We start from the raw sequence: 17,877 nt of genomic DNA on the forward strand, positions 1-17,877 counted from the left end.
CCTACGACCGTAGCGGTCGCGTGGGCGCTTAGGGGCAGCGGTCTTTTTCAAATGTTCACACGTGTGTGAATTCCTAAGGGACCAAACTGCTGAGGTCATCGGTCCCTAGACTTACACACTACTTATGCTAAGAACAGCACACACACCAATGCCCGAGGGAGGACTCGGATCTCCGGCGGGAGGGGCCGCGCAATTCGTGACATGGCGTCTCAACTGCACGGCCAAGACGCGCGGCTGGTCTTATTTCTGCACAGGGAATTACTGTTGCCGGCTTATCCCACAAACAAGGTAAGATGGTGTGATGATGATGATGAGTCCCATACTTCTTTACAGAGCGTAGGGGAGCGATGCGGGAGAACCGCGCCGCCTTACTAGGCAAGGTCCTAGTGGAGGTGGTTTGCCATTGCCTTCCTCCGACCGTAATGGGGATGAATGATGATGATGCAGACGACACAATAACACCCAGTCATCTCGAGGCAGGAAAAATTCGTGACCCCGCCGGGAATCGAACCCGGGACCCCGTGCTCGGGAAGCGAGAACGCTACCGCGAGACCACGAGGGGCGGACAAGATGGTGTACTCCCTACTAAACAGAACAAATACCTTCACCACAAGCAAAGTCATGTTAAATAGCTAGCACAGTCTGATGAAGTTTCATGTACAGGTAAATATTTTATCAACAATAGGCTCAGCAACGAAAAAGCAAATAACATGGCCGATCTCGTAGCTCTTGTACGCCTGAGAATTCTAGGGCTGTGAGACCGTTTTGTTGTCCCACAAACATTCTGCAAGAAAGCGCGCTGCATCTGTTAGGCTCCCTAGGCAGAGCGTGAGAAAATGTTTATAAGAGGATGGGCATTTTCGACGGTATGAAAAGACGATTATTCAAGAATTTAAACCAACTGGTATTTAAAGATGTTAACAGTACGCAAAATGTCCCAGAAGATGCTGCTGTGGAAGCTTATTTCCTTTTGGCTGGTTGTGTGCACAAGCGAATTTTCGACTGTTTGTCTGATAATGAATCTTACACGAAAGAATACTGCACTCTGATATATCGCCTGTTGTTCTGCAGTGGAAGTGGTAACATTTACTTCAACTATTTTTTTTGGAAGTAGTCATTCCGCGTATGTTTTGTAACATTCAAGCGTTGTGGGAGGTTGAAGCCTACTCTACAAAACCACGTTTCCAACAGTATGAATCCAAATAAGTATGCTAGTGTAAGTATACCTGCCTGCAACACATCATTTGAGCACAAGCCATGCGGAAAGCACAGTAACAGCAGTCATACTGCATAAAAATAGAAACTACATCAGACTTATACACCAAAGTGAGTCGCTCATGAAACGAACGTGGTTGTTGGATTTACCGCTAATTGTAATCCACCCATCACACTGGCTTCGCAAGCGAATCATTTCGATGTTTAATATTAATGCAGCTTTGTTTCTTTATAATGTATGATTGCTGTTATTGTGCTTGCCAAATGGCTCGCGCTCACTTGGTGTGTGGAGGAGCGCGTGCTCGTACCACCGCATGTATCTGGACTCAGACTGTTGGGAACAATGTTCCAGCATGACACAGCTTAGCATTGTAGAGTGATTTTGAACATCCCACAATGCTTCACAATGACAAAATGTCGAAACTGTAACAGCAATAAATATTTTTACGGTCATATATGCACTGAGTACTTGCAATAATTACACTACTGGCCATTAAAATTGCTACACCACGAAGATGACGTGTTACAGACGCGAAATTTAACCGACAGGAGGAAGATGCTGTGATATGTAAATGATTAGCTTTTCAGAGCATTCACACAAGGTTGGCGCCGGTGGCGACACCTACAACGTGCTGATATGAGGAAAGTTTCCAACAGATTTCTCATACACAAACAGCAGTTGACCGGCGTTGCCTGGTGAAACGTTGTTGTGATGCCTCGTGTAAGGAGGAGAGATGCGTACCAACACGTATCCGACTTGGATAAAGGACGGATTATAGCCTATCGCGATTTCGGTTTATCGTATCGCGACGTTTTGATAAAGGTCGGATTGAAGCCTATCTCAATTTTGGTTTATCGTATCGCGACATTGCTGCTCGCGTTGGTCGAGATCAAATCAAATGGCTCCGAGCACTATGGGACTCAACATCTATGGTCATCAGTCCCCTAGAACTTAGAACTACTTAAACCTAACTAACCTAAGGACAGCACACAACACCCAGCCATCACGAGGCAGAGAAAATCCCTGACCCCGCCGGGAATCGAACCCGGGAACCCGGGCGTGGGAAGCGAGAACGCTACCGCACGACCACGAGATGCGGGCTGGTCGAGATCCAATGACTGTTGGCAGAATATGGAATCAGTGGTTCAGGAGGGTAATACGGAACGCCGTGCTGGATCCCAACGGCCTCGTATCACTAGCACTCGAGATGACAGGCATCTTGTCCGCATGGCTGTAACGGATAGTGCAGCCGCGTCTCGATCCCTGAGTCAACAGATGGGGACGTTTGTAAGACAACAACCATCTGCACGAACAGTTCGACGACGTTTGCAACAGCATGGACTATCAGCTCGGAGACCATAGCTGGGGTTACCGTTGACGCTGCATCACAGACAGAAGCACCTGCGATGGTGTACTCAACAACAAACCTGGGTGCACGAATGACAAAACGTCATTTTTTCGAATGAATTCAGGTTCTGTTTCTAGCGTCATGAAGGTCGCATCCGTGTTTGGCGACATCGCGGTGAACGCACATTGAAAGCGTGTATTCGTCATCGACATACTGGCGTATCACCCGGCGTGATGGCATGGGGTGCCATTGGTTACACGTCTCGGTCACCTCCTGTTCGCATTGACGGCACTTTGAACAGTGCACGTTACATTTCAGATGTGTTACGACCCGTGGCTCTACCCTTCATTCGATCCCTGCGAAACCCTACATTTCAGCAGGATAATGCACGACCGCATGTTGCAGGTCCTGTACGGGCCTTTCTGGATACAGACAATGTTCGACTGCTGTCCTGGTCAGCACATTTTCCAGATCTCTCACCAATTGAATAAGTCTGGTCAATGGTGGCCGAGCAACTGGCTCGTGACAATAAGACAGTCACTACTCTTGATGACCTGTGGTATCGTATTGAAGCTGCATGGGCAGCTGTACCTGTGCGCGCCATCCAAGCTCTTTTTGACTCAATGCCCAGGCGTATCAAGGCCGTTATTACGGCCAGAGCTGGTTTTTCTGGGTATTGATTTGTCAGGATCTATGCACCCAAATTGCGTGAAAATGTAATCACATGTCAGTTCTAGTATAATATATTTGTCCAATGAATCCACTTTTATCATCTGCATTTCTTCTTGGTGTAGCAATTTGAATGGCCAGTAGTGTACATTAAAGCTGTGGCCCAGTTGTCATCAAAATTTTGGTTATAGCAGTGCCTGAAAACTACATTTCCATCCTTGATGGTTTCTTAAGTTTTCAGTTTGTTATATAATTGTCCTAACTGACCATTTAGCTACATCAAGATAGTAAAATGTATCATTTTTCTGTTAGCATAGTGCCGGCCGAAGTGGCCGTGCGGTTAAAGGCGCTGCAGTCTGGATCCGCAAGACCGCTACGGTCGCAGGTTCGAATCCTGCCTCGGGCATGGATGTTTGTGATGTCCTTAGGTTAGTTAGGTTTAACTAGTTCTAAGTTCTAGGGGACTAATGACCTCAGCAGTTGAGTCCCATAGTGCTCAGAGCCATTTTTTTTTGTTAGCATAGTGTTATGCTCATATGATACAATGTTTTCAACAAAGGAAATTAATAAGTAAGTAAAGAGCAGCATTTTTAGGTGTCAGTTCATGTTCTTCATGGGATTAGCTTTAAAACACATATTAAAAATCACTACAAACTTGCTGTAATTGATACACTGGTAATTACTGCAAATTATAAATTTTATATTTCATGAACTCTGTCAAATTTTCTAATATGTATTGTAAAACTACACGAAATATTTTTACAGTGGCTAATATGGACAACCATCAGCTGTATAATGGAATGACGACAACAAAAATTGTGTCGGACCGGGACTCGAACCTGGATCTCCCGCTTATCGCCAGCCCTCGCCTTAGAATTGGGCTACCCGAGCACGCTTCAAACCACACCCAAACGTCCATATGTCGTCATCCATGTGTCTAGAAACTGCACTCGTGAGCTGTTATGTGTATTCCTGTACAGCGGATATACGTTAATTAAAAGTCTCTAGCCCAGTGTCGGCGGATAAACTCGGTATTACAGCCCCTGTGTTTGTAAGAAGTACGATGAAATGTTTCTTGGGACATGCGCGCACGTCCGAAGGAGCATTAAATCATACTTCTGAACAACAAAGATACTGGATATCATATTGTGAAACTAGACCCAAAAACCTTTCTTAGTTTTGTAGGAGACTATAGCGTTATTATTAAAATGTTCCGCGCTATTATGCCGTCATCGAATGCATTTCATCTTAAAACCCAATGTTTCTTCCCCATTGGGTGTATCGTAGCTTCTTTAAATGTTCGATTCACTCTCTGACTCATGGCTGAGTACACATTCGTGGAGTGTTTAACAATCTCTCTGGTCTCTCTGTACAGTTCAGGGAGTAGACATACGAGTAAAAATTAGAGGTTTGCTGATGACTATGTAATTCCTTCACAGATGGCAAACAGTAGTTGGATGGAACGGGTAATGTTTTCAAAAGAGATAATGAGACAGACATTCAAAAAAAGTAAAACAAGGTTAATGGAATGTACTCGAATCCATAATTTTGCGATTTGGCCGAAGTGGAGAGGATACAAAATGCTAATTGAGAACAGCTCGAAAAGCATTTCTTAAAAAGAGAAATTTCTTAATGTCGAATTAAATTTAAAAGTTAGAAACTGTTACGTGAAGGTATTTATGTGGTGTGTACCAGTGTATCTAAATGAAGCGTGGACGATCAACAGCGCAGACCAGAAGAGTCTTGCAAAGAATGAACTAGTGTGGAGAGCTGTCTGAGATCACATTTTGGGCTGAAGATGGCTACATCATTTAGTGCCAAAAGCTATTCAATCACGAGCTGTGCAGAGACGTAGCTACTCCATAGCGCATTTCTCTTTAAGTTGCATTTAGTTTAGCAGTCAGTACATCTTGAGTCACTAAGCTGCAAGTCTGTAATCTGATTTAATAATAAAGTGTGAGTCAGAAAAATATTTGATTTAGTTCAGAATTACAACTCAACCAGTAGATGAATATTTGCCGCAATTAAAGAACCTTTCAGAAATAAAGAGTAGACGAAATTAAACTCGAGGACGACTGTGGTTTCAGGTATCGATTCCACCCCACGGGCGTCAGTGCTGGCAATTGAACTGCAACCTTCCTTCCGACGCCAATAGCAGTCGTGCATTACCTGGCGGGCCCAGTGGTGCAAACACTCTGAGCCTTGCCTCCGATTCTCCGTACCATGAGTGTCCTCTGCCACCACGATATACAAGGGCCACTCCAAAAGAAATGCACACTATGTTTTTCTAAAATCAATTTTTTATTCTATATGTTTGAAAGTTTTACAGTGTGTAGATACATCCTTTACGAACAATATTTTCATTTCTCCACATAATTTCCATCCCTCTCAACTGCCTTACGCCATCTTGGAACGAGCACTTGTATACCCGCACTGCAAAATTCTGGACCAACCTGTTGGAGCCACTGTTTGGCAGCGTGCACAAGGGAGTCATCATCTTCAAACCTTGTTCCACGAAGTTTTCAGTTTTCCAAAGAGATGATAGTCACATGGAACCAGGTCAGGACTGTAAGGCGGGTGTTTCAGTGTTGCCCATCCGAGTTCTGTGATCGCTTCCATGGTTTTTTGACTGATATGTGGTCGTGCACTGTCGTGCAACAGCAAAACATCCTGCTTTTGCCGATATGGTCGAACACGACACAGTCAAGTTTGAAGTTTCTTCAGTGTTATCACATATGCATCAGAATTCATGGTGGTTCCTCTTCGCATGATGTCCACAAGCAAGAGTCCTTCGGAATCGAAAAACACCGTAGCCATAACTTTCCCGGCAGAAGGCGTGGTTTTCAATTTTTTTCTTGGGTGAATTTGCATGATGGCTCTCCATTGATTGGCTCTTCGTCTCTGGTGAAAAATGATGGAGCCATGTTTCATCACCTCTCACAACTCTTCCAAGAAATTCTTCTCCAACATTCTCGTACTGTTCCAAAAGTTCGCTGCATACCGTTTTTCTTGTTTCTTTGTGAGCCACTGTCAACGTCCTGGGAACCCACCTGGCACAAACCTTTTTTAACACCGACACTTTCAGTATACTGCAAACGCTTCCTTCCCCTATCCCAACGTAGCGTGACAATTCGTTCACTGTGATGCGTCTGTCAGCAGTCACCAGTTCGTTAACTCTCTGCGCATTGTCTGGATTGTGTGCAGTACGAGGCCTGCCGCTGCGAGGACAATCCTCAATATTGCCGTGCCCGCTTTCATCACGTAACCTGCTTGCCCACCGACTAACTGTACTGCGATCGACAGCAGCATCTCTATACGCCTTTCTCAACCTCTTGTGGATGTTTTCCACTGTCTTGTTCTCACAGCACAAGAATTCTATGACAGCAAGTTACTTCTGACGAACGTCAAGTGTAGCAGCTATCTTGAAGACATGCTGTGACAGTGCCACTCACGTAGACACTGCAAAACTTTCACACATGCAGAATGAAAACTGTATTTTTACAAAAATAGTGTGCATTTCTTTTGGAGTGACCCTCGTAGGACGGCCGGCAGCAGCCACTCAGCCCACTCAGACTTGCAGCTTCTTCGCCACATGAAATACGCAGATGCCGCCTAGTCGCGGCTCTGATATTATCATTTGTGCTTAGTTCAGGGAGTCTAATCTTTGTTGACACTGTAATAGCTGGACTCTGTTTCTTGCTCGATTATTTGTAATGAGTCTGTGTACACTTGGAGAAATACAAGTTAAACACATCTTCTTTTTACTGTGTAAATTTGTTCGATAATCGTTTCTGCTCCTTCTGCTCCTGTCCTGCTTTCATACAATGACAGTTGCTGCACCTCTCTGTAGCCCACCTCTTCTTCCCAATGTGTACGAAGTCACACACAGCATTGGGTATCCCAACTACGTATAATAAAGATAAGGTAAGTAAATCTCTATTTACAGTATTTAATAAATGATGTACCCTATCGCGTAATTTTTTTTTTTTTTTTGAATGAGAGTATCCTGATAATTGAATGAAATGTTTTGTTAAATTTGTATGTTTGTTAAAAGCCACGGCTAAATTTTCACAGGGCTCTATCGCCAGATATATCATACGTATTCCAACGTGAAGACATCCGTCTTACTCACGATGGATTAAAAAAAATCTTTCTTTTATATTAAGCGATAAGCCAATTAAACATAATACTTAATTATTTTTTCTGTGAGGCTTGATGCTCCAGGATAGCTGCCTATGTGCAATGGCAGCGTACACATTTACAGAAATTACGCTTAATAAAACTGTACCTCTGGCCAAAAATGAATTGGAAAATATTACAAGATGCCGTTTTGTATTTATTGATATTGGTCTTTTTAAAACATTTATCATTAAATGACTATTAAAATAGCTTGTGTTATTTTTATAATTAACGGCGTCGCTACAACAATGAGCCTATACAAAATGGCCAAGGCAACATTTAATTACTATGCGGCTGGTCCAGGCGGAAGTCCGAGTCCTCCCTCGGGCATGGGTGTGTGTGTTTGTCCATAGGATAATTTAGGTTAAGTAGTGAGTAAGCTTAGTGACTGATCACCTTAGCAGTTAAGTCCCATAAGATTTCACACACGTTTGAACATTTAATTATTACGTAACTAAATCATGGGCAGGAAAGGTAATCGCTACTGACAAATAGACAATTTTGAATGATTATTTTATATATGTTCCAAATATTACTAGTATTACTACAGATAATTGTATTAGTTACAAACCGTGAACTATAAGCGTCCGTGAGCTAGAATATCAGAACCAAGAAGACAATGAAACAAAAAAGTTGATCCCTTTTGTACCAAATGACAAAAGATACTAAAAATTACTATTCTGGAGTTCAGTGCATATAGCGCTTCCATTGTTGAGTATCGGTAATTTAATTTATACTCTTTTTTTCCGGAGCCTATGCTATAAAAGCCTACTGGTTCAAAAATGGTTCAATGGCTCTGAGCACTATTGGACTTAACATCTGAGGTCATCAGTCCCCTAGAACTTAGAACTACTTAAACCTAACTAACCTAAGGACATCACACAACACCCAGTCATCACGAGGCAGAGAAAATCCCTGACCCCGCCGGGAATCGAACCCGGGAACCCGGGCGTGGGAAGCGAGAACGCTACCGCACGACCACCAGCTGCGGACCCGGCCGGCAAAAGCCCACTGGAATGCCATTGGCATAGTTACATACAGTCCTGTGAATCGCATTTCACGATAGCATATTTCCGTTTACAATGTCTACGTCCAAACAGGTGACGGTAGACATATTTGATTTAATCATGGTATTAATATATTTTAAGTTTGTGTGCATCCCAACAGGTGACGACAGATTGATCATTATATTAGTAAGGTTGAAGTATTCCTGCGTCCTAACAGGTGACTATAGACACATGTGATTTCAATACTTGTGATAGTACTGGTAGTTTCTTGCAGTTCTTGCACATAGATTATTTTACTCTGAAGTTGAGTGCAGTCATTTTACTATCTTCCCTCGGAATAATTTGTTTTGTGCTCCCCCATTTGGGTAAAAGGCAGTGGGAAATCGAGGTAAAACCAGGGCAGTGCTATAAGACTGTACTCTTATTCAACATTTAAAGACATGAATACAGATATAAATGATTTCAATTCAATTCATCGTTAAGGTTTTTTACAAAATTTAGGGTGTTCATTGTTAATCTTCTTCCACAGTAAGCTGTTGAAGTGATGAGGGGGGGGCGCCGGATTGTGCCCCCGACAGCGCGTACTGCCGGTTGTGACGTCACCGAGGCGAGTGATCAGCTGACGCACGACAGCGACGAGCCGCACACAACAGCGTACCGGCCGTGCATCTTGTCCTACCCTCCTTTCAAATATTCTCCGCCACCGCTCCACAGGAAAATTTCATGAAATGCAAGTACAGCAGCAGCATCAGTTCATTATAGGTAAATAGATGTTAAATGGGATAAGATGTTTGAGGTACTCAAAAAAAGTAGGAATAGACCAGAAAGATAGAAAAATGATATGGAACCTGTACAAAAACGAGACAGCAGTTATCCGTGGACGGACAAAACAAGAAGAGGTGCAGATACGGAAAGGTGTCCGACAAGGTTGCGCACTATCCCCTGTTATCTCTAACCTATACATTGAAGAGGCGCTGAAAAAAGTAAGGGAAAATTCACAGACAGGTGTAGTAATTCATGGCCAACGAATAGATATGATAAGATATGCCGATGATATAGCTGTCCTGGCTGAAAGTGAAGAAGATCTTGTAGTCCTACTGTATAGAATGGATAAAGTTATGGGTGAAGAATATAATATGGGAATTAATAAAGCAAAAACAAAAGTAATGGCATGCGACAAAGAAGATCAAGTGAAAGTCCAAGTTCATGTAGGCAATGAACTGCTTGAACAAGGTGATAAATTTACTTATCTGGGCAGTAATATTACCAGGGATGGAAGGAGCAAGGCAGAAGTCAGAAGTAGAATAGCTCAAGCAAAGGCTGCTTTTAACAATAAGAAAAACATATTAACATCTAAGAGCATCAGCCTTGAAATCAGGAAGAGATTTTTGAAATCATATGTGTGGAGTGTGGCATGCTATGGGTGTGAAACATGGACTCTCGGGACAGAGGAAGACCAGAAGTTAAATTCTTTTGAAATGTGGTGCTATAGACGCATGCTCAAAATAAAATGGATCGACAAGGTCACAAACGAAGTGTTTCTGGAAAGAGCAGGTGAGAAGAGAAGCTTCTGGAGTTTCATTGTCAAAAGAAGAGTACAATTTACAGGCCATCTATTAAGACATAAAGGACTCCTGAACACAATCATAGAGGGATATGTCGAGGGAAAAAGACCAAGAGGAAGACCACGACTGAGGTACATGGATCAAATCGTGAAAGATGTGGGATGTAACACCTATAAAGAAATGAAGAGAAAAGCTGAAAGACGCACAGAATGGAGACAAGCTGCCATTGTAGCTGTTGCAAACCAATCCTTCGATTGACCACTACAGAAGAAGATGTGTATTCCTGCGGATGGGGGAAAGACGTGATTATTGGTCCTGTTTTATTGTTTCATCCAGCACCAGTTTATTATGTCGGTTTGCGTATGAATTAATCGTTCACTTGTTAACACATTCGAAGTCCACTGTATGACACTGTTCAAGTACAGTTCGTCACACTTTTGTTGCAGTTTATTTCCGTCTCGTATTGCTGTGTGACACTGTTCAAATGCATCGTTTGTCATACGTTAACTTTAGCTTCACACAGTTGTTGTGCCCCTGTTTACCCGGTCTCACTACTTCTATCACACACCACACTGTTTACAATGTCACAAACAGGTATCTCCGGACACACTTGCACAGATCAGCTGCTCTATTCGCTTGCACGGGCGGATTACCATTGTTGATTTATTCCACTCCGATCATCGGGGAGATATTGATTTGCTGACGTCCGTTTAGATCAGCTGTGCTTCGACTGCGTTAAATAACGTCCTTGTCCGAAACGCACTTATTAGTTCGCCACAGTCTGTAAGCTATTTACTACATTTAACCTTTATACACTATAATAAAACCAACGTCTCTGGCGTTGTACCGTTTATATTGTTTCATGAACACTGTTCATTACACTACAGTTTCTGTGAATGACGTTACTTTTGGTCACTTGAATCCACTTTATTGACACAAAGTTCTTTCGCATCTATGCACACACAGTCACTGTTCTGTACAGTCTCTTGTAACACATTAAATTGTTCATAAAAACAGTAACATTTTATTTACGTGACTAAATACACATACAATGTATTCGAATGCACATTATAACTCATTACAATGCACATTATGTATTGGTATGCTTGGCCAATTAGACCACTTTCTGGACTTTTCGACACTGGTCTGATTTAACTCAGTTTGTTACATATTAGGATACACACACACACACACACACACACACACACATATATATATATATATATATATATATATATATATATATATATATATATATATATATATATATATTGCAGGAATCCTGAACATATCTCTGCTTCCGTGATATTTTTTAAATCACTGCACTTGACAGTCCAGTTCACTCAAAACATGACCGTATCTTAGTGACATAAGTTCGGTAGATAAAACTACCCGATTTCTACCTATTGATTTTTCTTCTTTTTAGTTGATTCATGGCTTGTACCAGTAGATACACTACACTCATGACCAATTAATAAATTCTTTAGTCCCGTTCAAAATTCTATATATACCATTGCATTTGTCATTACATATTTCTAACACATTCTATTATGACATTAAGTGCATAAAACTTTTACTACATACTTATTCGACGCGCATGTCCGCATGAATCTATTAAACTCTTTGAGTATGCATTCTACCGAACTGGCTTCCGGATGGAACCTAGCTATCACTATCTGTTTTATACTATCGTTTCTCAGAAAATTTTTCCACCTGTAACCAGTAAAACATGCAGTATTATCTGAAATGACAGCTTCCGGTTTACCTATTATGGGTATATAATCTTTTTCTATCCTGTTAACAATGACTGTAATTGTAGAACATTTGAGCGGATACATCTTTAGATACCTAGAAAACACATCGTAAACTGCCAATATATATTTGAACCCTCCTTGTGCTGTATGGAGTGGTTCAGTTAAATCCAAAGAATCTAGTTGTAACGGGTACGTCGGTGCGGTTGCATATAATTCGTTTCTTTTTGAACAGGTACTCTGTGAACATACCTGCCTAATTCGGGTAATAGCAAAACCGTTCGGTTTTAGCAATAGTCTTGTTTATGTCAAAATGCCCCCAAGTTTTACGGGTATACCAGATAAAGTCTCGTAAACAACTCTCCGGAATACATAAGCACCACCGTTCTTCTTCTTTCTTAATTTTATGGTACAAAATGCCATCTTTTATCTTAAATTGCTTGGCTAATTCCGAATTCGGATTCTCAGTGACCATTTGCACAATGTTTTCCCTTTTACAACCAGCATTTTGCAATTCTGACATACGTTTACACATATCAAGAAAATTACGTCTGTGTGTTTGCTCTTGAACTTACAGTACTTTGTACTTGTTCGGTAAGTTCTGCATTTTAAGACATGCCCCGTGGCAACCTGGATAAGGCAACAGCAATGATGTTATCCTTGCCGTTAATATATACAATTTGGAAGCGATACTCTTGCAACACTAAAGCCAATCTCGCTAAGAGTGCGTGTAACAGTTCACATGTTAACAAGAAACTTAACGATTGGTGGTCACAGTGCACCTTTGCCTTTATACCATAAACGTAAAAATGAAATTTCTTTAAAGCCAAATCACAGCTAAGGCTTCAAGTTCCGTTACTGAGTATGATCGTTCACGTTCTGTTAAGACACGACTCGCAAAACTAATCACTTTAATCTGTAGTTCGCCGTCTGTTTCATCCACTTGGAACAGACAAGCTCCTAGTCGTGTAAAAGACGCATAAGCAGCAGTGCAAAACTTTTTCTTCATGTCGGGGTGGTACAGAATACCTGCTGTTGATTAACGCTTGCTCGATTCGATTGAACTCTCTCTCGCAGGCGGAATTCCACTGATAAACTACATTTTTGTTCAACAGATCTAACAACACATAATTGGATATTGATTGTTTATAAAACTTACCGCAAGAACGTTATAATTGCCCCTTTGATCTTTGATGTAGGCAAAGGAAAGTTAATTGTAGCTTGTATTATATATTCGTGTGGAATAATCCCCAAGGGTGGAAAGACATGTTCCAGAAATTTAATTAATCGCTACCGAATTTTGTCCTGTTAAGGCCGGCAGGGACTCCAGCCTTTTCGTATTTGCTCAATATTTTGTTTATTATCTCGATATGCTCTACCCCATGTGGGAGTCGCAATGAAAAGGTCATCCACTTACACGGTGACTATCAAGTAACTCTGGACCTATCACCGAATTAAGAGTTGCTATAAATACCCCCGTACTTGTATTTAAGCCGAATGGGAGTACTTTAAACTGGTAACTCCGACCAGCGAAAATAAAAGCTGTGTATTTTTTCGACTGTTGCGTCAAGGGGATTTGACGATATGAAAGTCGCAAAGCAATGGATGAAAGATATTTCACTCCAAATAATTTTTGCAGCTGTTTCTCGAAATTCTCTGGCCTAGTCCTCATTGGCACAATAATTTTATTAATGTCACGAGCATCTAACACCAGACGTATTTTTCCACTATATTTTGTAACTGCTAGTAACGGGCTGCTGTAAGGTGACATTGACGGCTCAATTAGGCTGTTTGGCTGTTTTGGGAAAGGAGACCAGACAGCGAGGTCATCGGTCTCATCGGATTAGGGAAGGACAGGGAAGGAAGTCGGCCGTGCCCTTTGAAAGGAACCATCCCGGCATTTGCCCGGAGCGATTTAGGGTAATCACGGAAAACCTAAATCAGGGTGGCCGGACGCGGGATTGAACCGTCGTCCTCCCGAATGCAAGTCCAGTGTCTAACCACTGCGCCACCTCGCTCGGTTGACGGCTCAATTATTCCCCATTCTAGCAGCTTACGTATTTCTAATTTTACTGCCTCCTTTTTCGATCATGGAACGGAGTAAGGTGCATTACAAAATGTCTTGTGTGGTATCACATCAATACATAAATATTATACGTATAATCTCTGATGACAGCTGGTCTCTCAGAGAATACTTCTATATGTTCCTTTAAAAGCTGAGATAACTAATTGTTGCTCTGGTGTCAGATATGTGGATTCCTCTACTTTATCCTTTATTGATTGACAGGACTCGGTGGTACTAACAATCTCTTCACTGTGATGGCTATAATCTCGCCCCCCCCCATCCCCCCCCCCCCCCAAACACAGCAGCATTTGCAGTATTTTTGGCAGGTTACACATTACTGTAACATTGTGACAATATTTGCCATGTATTATTGCGCAGCAATTTCAGGTGCACTCTTACTTCTCCATTCTGTAAACTGTAAATGCCTTGAGACAGGTCCATATAGGCATTCCTTTCTCTCAAAAACTCCCAACGCAGAATACAGGCGACTCTCAATCCCTTTACAACCAGGAACGTAAAATTGAATGTTCCATTTCCCATAAATAGGCTACCTGTACCTGGCTCTTAACTACCTATGCTTGGGCACCAATGGAACCCGACACTTTGCACTTCTGAACTGGAAACACTGGCACTTTATGCAACTGGCACAATTTCCTGTAGAAATCATAACTCATCACATTAACTTAGCTCCTGTATCAAGTATGATATTGACCGGCATACTAAGAACTTTAGCCCGAACCACAGCCTGTATCAACTCACTATCTACTTGGTTACATCTCTTATTCTCAGATAAAAGTTTCTCCTTCATTCCAACATCATTGTCCGTCCCACGGCCAACAACGGAGAGCTAACTGCGGCCGTCTTTAGTTTGTCAAAACGGTTGATGTGGGACGATTGTCATTCGTCACATCAACTATTCTCACACGTTGATTTTGATTCTGCCAAGCCAGGTTGTTTGAAGTACTTGTTTCACAATGTTTGTCCCTACTATTGCTATTGTTCGAGTATCTTCCTGTGTTATTCTGATTATCCTGTCTCCGCTACCAGGGCATTGCAAACTTATTATTCCCCTGTGGCACAGCGTCTCGCATCCGCTGTTGATTGCCACCTCCTGGGGCAAATCTTTCCTCATATCTTCGTTTTCGTCTGTATTGAGGTGAACTGTTTCCCCAAGCCTGTCTATTGTTATTACCTTTGTCATCGTTCGGATGACTGTTAAATAACTGATTTTCGTTCATAGGTTTACCATGGTGGTTTCGTCCATTAGAACAATTCCAAAGATTATTCCAATCATTTTGTCTGTTATTGTTCTTTCCTTTATACTCGTAAACATTTCCGTTGCTACTTTGTAACTTTAAGTGTTCCTGAATTAAGTCTATTGAATCCAAGACAGACAAGAAGTCATCCAAATCATTGTCTGGTACACGGACTAGTTTCTCTCTGTAATACTGGGTGGAAGTCTGACTTTTAATAATCACATCACGATCTGAGATTGGTTCGATCCAATATCGCTTTTTGTTAGAAACAATAAACTGCATCTTTTGTTTCTCGGTCCATGCTCTGGGCAATCTGTTTCGAAAACTCTTTATGAATACAACCGGATGAATATTTTTCTCGTCGGTGGAGAAGGTTTGGAACTGGCCGTGCTTAATTAACTCTCCTCCATCATTATTGAAGAAACAGTAGGCACAGCCCCCGCACCATTCGACTGCTCACTGTCAGTGGAACATGTTCCTGCCTGTACCCCACAAATTGTTTTATAGGTGGCAGAGAACGGCGGATTTTCGTGTGAAACGTGAGAAGCAGGTATATAATTGTCCTCCATTCGCATATTATTTACTCTTTCCTGTTCTGTCTGATAAATCTGAGTAACCGAGTGAACTGCACGAACTGCGCAGGTCACTTCTGTTTGTACTTTATCGTCTATCTGTTTCTCTTTGTTATCTATCCATTTTTCTACTTTTTCTACAACCTTTTTAATGTATTCCGCGAGGCAATCCTGTATTTTTCCTCATCTCCTATCACTATATGTTCTACCCTCTCGATTATGTTCTGAATATCTTCCTTCATGCTATTCTGCTCTATCTGCAGATTCTGTACGTCTGTTGTTAGACTAGCTGCCATTAATAATAATAATACAATCTATCGTTTTCTAGTTCTACACAAAATCTACAACAAATATAAATTTTCTTGCTTCCTTGAATTACTGTTTGCAAAGCACTACAACGCAGTATGAACCATGAATATTGGCAAACAACATGACACACGAAAGCAAGGGATATTTTTCAGAAGCCCTTACCTTCGTTTTTATTGTCGGTTCTATTCTTATTCAAATCTCTGGTGAGTTTCAGGTCTTCAGTTTCTCTTAACATCGAAAGTAATAATCCTCGCACACATGAAACAGATTGCATATACATGCATTAATTTTCTTATCTTAATAATATATTCTTTTCACGTACATAAATTTTCTGGAACATCGAGCCCCACGCTGGGCGCCAGTTATCGCGTAACTTTTTTTTGAATGAGAATATTCTGGTAATTGAGTGAAATGTTTTGTTAAATTCTCTTTTATGTTTGTTAAATGCCATGGCTAAATTTTCTTAGGGCGTTGTCACCAGAAATATCATACGTATTCCAACGTGAAGACATCCGTCTTACTCACAATGGATTAAAAAATTCTTTCTTTAATATTACGCGATAAGCCAATTAAACACAATGCTTAACTATTTTTTCTGTGAGGATAGTTGCGTTTGTGCAATGGCAGCGGACACATTTATAGGAAGTACTCTTAATAAAACTGTACCCCTGGCCAAAAATGAATTGGAAAATATTAAAAGGGCCGTTTTGTATTTATTGAGATTATTCTTTTTAACACATTTAGCATTAAATGACTATTAAAATAGCTTCTATTATTTTTATCATTAATGGCGTCGCTACAACAATGAGCCTATACAAAATGGCCAGGGCAACATTAAATTATTACGTAACTAAAACATGGGCAGAAAAGGTACTTGCTACTTACAAAAACACAATTTAGAATGATTTTTTTAATATGTATTCGAAATATTACTAGTATTACTACAGATAAATGTATTAGTTACAAACCGTGAACAATAAGCGTCCGTCAGCTAGAACATCAGAACCAAGAAGGCAATGAAACAAAAAAGTTCATCCCTTTGGTACCAAATGACAAAGATACTACAAATTCCCGCTTACATTGTTGAGTATCGATAACTTAATTTATACTCTTTTTTTCCGGAGGCTATGCTATAATACATTTCATTGCCATCTCATATTAATTCCTGAACATGTGGAATAATACTTCGTGAAAAATTATAGCTTTGAACAAAATCACATGAAATCGGCATTGTAACCGAGATGTGACAAATTACAAACCCTATAACTTAAGGCTGAGAAACGTTGCTGTGCACGTTTAGCAGGAGGATGCTACAGGGCACGTCGCTCTGGTATCAGTAACCATGCTAAGAGGTCTCTTTTCTGGAAAACACTCCTCATTATTTGGGATCACTTATTGGCCATCACGTTTCCCAAACGTCACTCTTAATGATTTTTTTTTCTGTGGCGTTACCTTACATTTAAGGTTCATGCGCATTGTCCGTAAACAACGAGCGACCGTAAGACAACAATTCAAAGCCAGGCAGACGCTGTTTCACAAAACGTGTCAAGTTGTGTGTACACTCCTGGAAATTGAAATAAGAACACCGTGAATTCATTGTCCCAGGAAGGGGAAACTTTATTGACACATACATCACATGATCACACTGACAGAACCACAGGCACATAGACACAGGCAACAGAGCATGCACAATGTCGGCACTAGTACAGTGTATATCCACCTTTAGCAGCAATGCAGGCTGCTATTCTCCCATGGAGACGATCGTAGAGATGCTGGGTGTAGTCCTGTGGAACGGCTTGCCATGCCATTTCCACCTGGCGCCTCAGTTGGACCAGCGTTCGTGCTGGACGTGCAGACCGCGTGAGACGACGCTTCATCCGGTCCCAAACATGCTCAATGGGGGACAGATCCGGAGATCTTGCTGGCCAGGGTAGTTGACT

The sequence above is a fragment of the Schistocerca americana genome, chromosome 6 (genome assembly GCF_021461395.2).
Source record: "Schistocerca americana isolate TAMUIC-IGC-003095 chromosome 6, iqSchAmer2.1, whole genome shotgun sequence".
NCBI lineage: Eukaryota > Metazoa > Arthropoda > Insecta > Orthoptera > Acrididae > Schistocerca > Schistocerca americana.